Source organism: Tachysurus fulvidraco, chromosome 16, assembly GCF_022655615.1.
Source record: "Tachysurus fulvidraco isolate hzauxx_2018 chromosome 16, HZAU_PFXX_2.0, whole genome shotgun sequence".
NCBI classification, from domain to species: Eukaryota; Metazoa; Chordata; class Actinopteri; order Siluriformes; family Bagridae; genus Tachysurus; species Tachysurus fulvidraco.
This window is the reverse complement of record NC_062533.1, coordinates 10,475,329-10,483,591: the sequence shown is the minus strand read 5'-3', so window position 1 is coordinate 10,483,591 and position 8,263 is coordinate 10,475,329.

The window sequence follows — 8,263 nt, the reverse complement described above, 5'->3', positions numbered from 1 at the left end:
ATTGAAGATATGCTGTGGGTCCTGCAATGAAAATGCAGTTCGGTATTATTCAGCCCATATGTAAGTCCACTAGTAAGTTTATCATTGAATATTAATAAGCAGCGATGTGATTAATTCAAATTTTATTTGTCACATACACGCAGTGAAATGTTTTCGCATATCCCATGTTATTATGAGCCTGGGGTCAGAGTGCAGGGTCAGCCGTAGTACGGCGCCCCTGGAGCAGGTGACCTTCTAACTCACAGGATAGGTATATCCCTCACTCTTAGAGGTTTTATTGTAGTTAATGAGATCATGCTTAATTAAATTAATTGAATCAATGTAAAAAAATAAAAATACCTAAAATAATTTTAGTTATATATCCAACCTGTGTTATATATTGCGTGTTGTGTGTTTTTGGTAAGGTCATCCTGAAAATGTGACCACAGCTGGATGAACGAGAAAAAATACATATTGGATCTCTAAACCTTTGTTAAAAATATTTCAGAATGTTTTTAAAAGACAGCTTAGATATACTTAGATATATCCTGGTAATTTTAATGAAGGAGACATAATTCCTTCCATTACTGAATGTTAAGATGCACATAGAGATGGCAGTTATGGCAGATCTACATCTTAGTTAAAGGCTTTTAAGTATAATTAGATGTGCTTCCAAGAATCTGCTTCCACTGTAAATAAAAGTAGGGAGCCACCTAAAACTGGAAGAACTTCAGAAAAACAGGCTCTCCTTGTTAGTGCCAACCTGATCTTATCGCATAGTCATATGATTTTTCAGCAAATGAGGACAATGTGTTTGAAAATGTATTAAGGAAACCACACCCCCTACCCCAGTTGTACATTTTAAATATTTTTATAGGCCTTGAATTGTGGCGTAAGTAACGATCATGTTGATTCCTCCACCTGCTGCAGGATAAGTGGAGATAGAAAGTATTAAAATGCGTTAACATATGATACTGTTGTACATTTAAGCAAAGAGTTTGGATTAAGATGCTAAAGGGTTAGGACAAATATAGAGCAAAGTGTCTTTAGCAATGTGTCATTCTTCTGGCAGTGATTAAAATAATTGGAAAAGCATGCCATACTACAAGATGCAACCAGAAATTGCTTTTCAAAGTTTACTACAATGATAAGGATGGAAGGGAAATACAAGACCCACTGAAAATTGATGCACCCTTACTACCCATGGACTAGTAAATTTAGGCCTGTAGGCAATTAATTTCATGGATCAATTTAATTGCTACTCAGTAGAAGTTAGTGGCTATTGCTAGTGGTTAATCCAGGTGGTAGTGATACCCATACCTGGGAAACAGACACTTCCTTGGGTTTTGAAATAAAATATAATTACAGCCCTCTGAACCCACTGCATTCCCCCACACCACCTCTACTGCTCTCCCCACCATGAAAAAGACAGCATAATATACCACATTATGTGTAGAAATATGGGGGGAAATCTGACAGGAAAGTGCAGAAAAAAACTGCAACTACAAGTGCAGTAGGTGTGCATGAGTAGTCTTTAAGGATCATTTTACAGGGCCTCCCTAGGCCTTTAAGAAATGTTCCAGAGAAATTAGATAGATTGCTTGTCAAAACACTTCAAACTCATTGATTTTCCATTCTACTTTTCCTGGTAGGACAGATTGTAGAATTCATTACAAATTCCAGCACCTACTGGAGAAACCTCATTCCCACTAAATATACTCACACTCTTATTTTCTGTGTCACTACTCACATCTTGTCACCGTAAGTGGTGATAATGATGCAGATTCAGTAGAAAACAGGGAGCATCATCTGCAGACTGAGGTCCTGTTTCTACATTACAGATTTGTACAGCAACTGTAGCACTGTCAGCGTGAGCCATCACTCACAATCTCTCTTCCATCAAAGGAATAAGTTCCAAATGGACTTAAAATGTTTCTCCATACTGGATAGCTATGCAAACTTTGCTGCCTCTTAATATCCTGTCAATGAAAACCACAATCAGGAGTTGATTTTGTGAAAACACACCTTTGACAAAATCAAATTTGAAGTCTTAATGCCAAGAAAACAGACACATCTCTCGCAGTGTACAGTACATACAGAGAACAGATCTCACAACCTACCTACCCCATATTCCTGCAGTACCTCCCACAGCAAATCTTGAAGCAGGCAATCATAGATTTTCTCCAAATCCATACACAAAAGTTATTTTAAGTGGGATTAGCATATTCCCATGCCTCCTGAAAATTTGTATAGGACTAACTGGACAGAAGTATTCATTTTCAAATCTAAAGTGTGTAGGATTTTTCCAATGGCTAAAGACTTGAATAGTAGCTTGTTAGGAGAATAGTGTGCTCCATTTGAGACTTTAGGCTGATGACTTTGCAATAGACTAGAAAAAGTAAGACATATTCGAACACACTCTCTATAAAGCGCAGCCTAAGATTAAACTGGGACCTCAAAATGACAACGTGTGATAAACCATTTTCCCACAAAGGAATTCTTGCTACCGTAAATAGACTGATATGTTGGACCTTACTGTAACTGCTATCACTTTAGGAATACTCCAACTAAGAAAGCTTTACAGTATGACAGTGCATAGGCTTGAGCTATGTGCTACAGTAATGGTTGTAGAAGTCAAAGTGTTAATTGTCAGAAAGCTTGTGAGTGTGCTGAAATTCTACACTGACGTTAAGAAGTTAATGTTATCAGATACGAGAGGCAGGAGTATCACCATAACAAAACAGTGTGCATTGTAGCAGAAAAGAAACCATTTGGACTAAGGCTCTTGTCAACCAAATGTTCCCCAATTCTGATGGCAAGGTAAGGAAGCTAGAGCTGAAAGATTGCAATCTGTTTAATCTAATATGACTACTGATGGAGTGTCTTACTACATTCCATCAGTAGTCACATTAGCACCCTCATGTGACAATGTCAAGAACTGCAGGCTGCTATAACAAGTGTCATATTTAGTATTTTCCTCAGGACTGAATTTTCATACTTTCTATATTATAGTTAAATATGAAAACTCTCATTGCATTGATTTGGCCTTGAGCAACACACAGAAGCTCATGAATCAAAATAATTCAACACAATCCTTCAAATTTCAACATGGCTCTCCAACTGGCAAATAATGAGTCAGTGAGTTACTACATGACTAAAGTGTAAACAGAATGATGTTCACATGTTTTCATGACTTCACGTGTAAAAGGCAACAATTAGATGGCATACAAAAAATAATAATGATGAATACATACAGCTTGGAGTTCATTCTGGATTTCAGTTCAGGAAAAAAGAAGGTATTAAGGAGAAGGATGTGGACTCCATGGACTACATTTCAACTTATTGAGCATATTTCTAAAAGTCACAAGCACATTCAAATAAACACACATACTCTCACCTACACTGTACCTTTTTTGTGCTATTTTCCATGTACATTAAAGAGAGAAACTAACATTAATGCCAATTAAAATATTTTGGTGTTGAGGAAATTTCCCTTGCCCTATTTGACATACAGTATAATCTGTACTTCAATTGAAAGTGAACATGGCCTGACCCTCACCAGTGAAGGAAGGGAGAGGTAATGGAAGGATATATGAAAGCAGCCACAGGAGCATAATGTGGCTCTTTATGCACATAAAATCTGTTTTCCTTTTAACATTCGCCAATGAAGCATGTTACAGTTCTCCAATGGACAATCATCATGGCTGAAATGTGGTTATAAACTGAGCTTGTTTAATATTTTTCAGTACATTATATTATGATTGTTCCTCTTTCTTGACAATGTGATGCATGTAATTTGAATGTGAATCTGAATAATTAAAATAATAATTACTTTATTATGCAATTTTGCTTATTATACTTTTGGCTGTTCTAATTTTTCCTCAGATCAAATACTCATTTTTGTTGATTTCCTTTGTTTAAAAATTAGGACACTCCATTAAATATTCAGTTCTTTATTAATAATGTCAACATGTCAATTTATAATCTTGTTTTAATTTGTACATGTAGATGAAAGTGATGTAATTGCATGTAAACAACAATTTTTGTTTGTTCATTTATTAAACAAAAGAAATAAACAAAAATGAGTATTTGATATGAGGAAAAAGGTAGGACACCCTCTGTCCTAATAGCTAGTTTTTTCCCCCTTTGACTGAAATAACCTCAATGACCCCTTGTAGCCATGTTCCAGTTTATAACATCAACTGGAAAAAAGTTTCCTCCACACCTGAATGCAGAATTCTTTCAGCTGTGTGATCATGCCACAGGATCTCAATAGAATTTAGGTCTAGGCTCTGACTTGGCCATTCCAGAATTCCAGAATCTTCAGATACAATGTAGAAATCATAGTGGATTCTATGATGATGAGCTGGCCTGTAACTGTTGTAGCAAAGCACCCCCCCCTCCTTCCACCTCCATGTTTCACAGTTGGTATGAGGTTCTTTTGCTGAATTGCTGTATTTGGTTCATGCCAAACATACCCTCTGTTATGATGTCTGAATAGTTTTGTCTCTGTGTTTTTTCGAAAACCTCGGTCTTGCCCTCATGTTTTTCTTAGACCGCAAAGGTTTCCTCCTTGCACACCTCCCATGATAATTAAAGTTGTGCAGTCTCTTTCTGATTGTAGATTCATGTATTTTAGGATTTTTGGAGATTTCTTTAAGAATCTTGCGGTCTGAAGTGAGTTGGGGGGAATTTGCTGGGACAGAATGACCTGGGCATGTTGGCAGTTGTTTTAAATGTTCTCCACTTGTAAATGATTTTCCATACAATGGGATGGCTGATTACAAACTCTTTTGACATCTTTTATATTCCTTACCAGACTCATAAGCATCAACAATCTTCTTTCTCAAGGCCTCAGGGAGATTTTTGGATCTCACCATGGTGATACCTCTCACTTCAAGAGCAAACCAAACTAAATGTCTGAGGTTTTAATAAGGCAAGCCTTCTTAAAAATGCTATGCAAATATATTCTAATAATTTGCACCTGATGTGATACATTCATTCATTTTCTACCGCTTATCCGAACTTCTCTGGTCACGAGCTTCATCTGGCTTCTTCTCAGGTGTCATTGGGCATCGAGGCAGGATACACCCTGGACGAAGTGCCAAACCATCGCAGGGCGCACACACACTCATTCACTCACACACTCCAGACAATTTTCCAGAGATGCCAATCAACCTACCATGCATGTCCCCGAAGCACGGGGAGAACATGGAAACTCCACACACACAAGGCGGAGGTGGGAATCGAACCCCCAACCCTGGAGATGTGAGGCAAACGTGCTAACCACTAAGCCACCGTGCCCCCCTGATGTGATACACCTGTAGGCAATTTTATCCAAATTAATTACAAATAATTGTGGGGGTGTCCTTACTTTTTCATCACCAGAAATTGGATTTTTCTTAAATGACATTTTATAGATCATTTAAAAAAACTTTTCTTTGTTTTATTTGTTTAGTTATATTACTTGAATCTTTCAATATTGTTAAAAAGAAGATCAAATGCCAATATTTTTAACTTAAAAAACCCATATACAGGCTTTCATAGGGTGTCCTAATTTTTTCATATGTCTGTATATATATCTGAATGAATAATATAATATAGCAATATAGTCATTGTTTTAATCCAGTCTTAGCTTTAATTCATGTTTTTTGTCATGCTTAAGCTATAAAAATACTGCTGTATCTGCTTTTCTGCACAGCTTCCCCATTTTGTTATTTTTGGGCCACTGATTATAAGTAAGATTTTATGAGACTAAGGAGAGACTTCCTGTTTAAATGTAGACCCCCCGCAAGCCTGTACTTATTAACTCAGAACACCATGACTCACAAATGTTTCTGTTCATGCATAAATAAACATGACATATTTCCCACACACTAACATTTTTCAGATGTTTATAGCATTAGTTCAATTACACAGTTCAGAGTTATTTTTCCAGTGTAAAATGTTTTCCTTGCACTGTAAATATGCATATATTTAATGGTGACATAAGATTCAGTGAGGCAAAAATTAAGATTATTATTATTAAACTTGTAAAAATGGGGATAATATTTATATTCCAACTGCAGCTTATCAGTTACTGGAAGTATTACAGCGGAGGGTTGGAAATGTGAGCAAAGAGAATAACATATTAATACTACTCTCTTTGTTTCACAGCTTATTTTGCAGTGGGTGAGTGTGATCGAATCAGCGCATTGTGCTTTACAAAAAGACGCGAGCATGTTCCGCTGTCCTATAACCAATTCACCAGGTAGCTACTGACAGAAACTGCCAGAGGTCAAAGAGCACTTGTTGTTAAGTGCAGACGCAAGGCAAATATTGGCTTCTCAACAAATGAGTAACTGACATAATCACACAACACAGCTATAAATAAGTAAGTGCTGTCACGCTCTGTGCATTTAAAAAGTCCAGCCTGAACTTTGTTTGGGGACAGAAAACAATCAAACCCATGTGAAAGGAAAGCAATTTTAAACTACTTGGTAATGGAATATTGAGTTTCACTCAAAGCAATTGTTACAAATGACTAGGCCTCCCTGCTTGTGTCAATGGTTAACCAAATCCTAAGTTACCAAGCCAAATGACATAAAATTATTCCAAGAGAATAAATGAAATTCCCTAAATGGTTTGTAATTATTAGAATGCTTTCTACTTAGTCCAAGCCACATTTGTCATGGGGACAGACAAAAAATTCACTGGGCAGACGAACACTGGGTAACCAATATTCTGACAAGAGAAAATGAAGGTGAAGGTTACCTGGTGGGTACAAACACAAGTGAAGCAAGGAAACGGTACAGTAAAATGTATTTTTAAAACAATGCTAAAACATATCTTACTTCATGAATTGTATCTATCATAATGCTCAGATCCTGTTCTGAAGTCACAACCATCAATGTCCCACAGCATAACACGTCACATCTTGAAAGAATAAATAATTGCATAACAGACCTGGCAGAGTTTTAATTCATGTCCTCTAGGGCACTACACCCATGTACGGCAACAGAATGCTTGGAATGTCCAGAGTCTCCATTTCCATGGGGTCACCACAGGAACAATGTGAGGTCTGTTTGACTGATGGAAGACAAAGAAGCCCATTGTACTTTTTTCCAACGATCCCTTAAACTCCATTCCAAAAATCAAAAACCCAGTAATGTATGGAACAAACTGTTTTCTTTTGAGGCAATGGCTTGTGTAAATACCAGTTCGTCACTCTGACCTTCAGTTGGTTACCACACCAACACTGCTACACCAGTTCTTCTTTATCTGATGAATGACTTCTGAATTAAATTTTAAGAGAAAATTGAGGAGAATCAAATTAAACACAGCAGACCTGACTCTCCTAAAAACCTTATCACAGCACAAAGATCATTAAGTGGCCAAGCAAGCATCTTGGGGAACACTCTCTTAACTAGCTAAGATAATCTTAAATTCTGTGAAATTGGGTCTAAGTTTTGAAAGTGGGAATAAAAAAACAGTTCAGCAAAACCATTTCCAAATGTAACTGTAATACAATTAAATAGTCGAAACATTTAAACATTTATAATTCAAGTATCACAAGAAACTCTACTAGTGTGTCTCTTCCCACAGAGAGAGATAATAAGAACCAAGAATAGGCTGACATGCTGAAAGCAATTTTCCAGGTACACACTTTCAAACATTTAAATACATATTGTATATATCTAATATTAATCTTGAATTTTTTTATTATATTAATATAATCTTTATATTAACCTTTTGTTTTATGTTTATTTTTTGTAAAGCTGCTTTGAGACAATATCAACTGTTAAAAGCGCTATACAAATAAACTTGAATTTGAAATTGAAAACATGATGTCTAACTGAACACCTTATTATCTGACTCTGAATGCTAGCATGAGTAAAATGGCAGAATGTAGACTAACATGGGCACATCATGCAAACCTCTTTGTAAAGAGTTCTTCTATACGCCCACTGATTAACAGGGGCATCGGTATCAATGTGCTTGCAGGATTGAGCATCACTCATGTCCTTAGGCCTGATGGTGCCTTTCCATTAGTCCTTTACTTCAGGTTGCATCATTGACTGTCTTCAAGTAAATGTAATCTTTATCAGGTCTTCTGCTTGCCACTGTATGTGCAACATGGGTGGCCTTTTCAGTTACATGCAACATACAGAAGAGAATTGTTCTCCAACATGATACCTGGGAATGAAGAACAGTGGTGGGTGGTCTTCTATTAAGCCTGCCATTATAGCTTAATGGAAGGCTTCTATAATTCCAGTATAAGCTACAGAATACTTAACTATCGGAG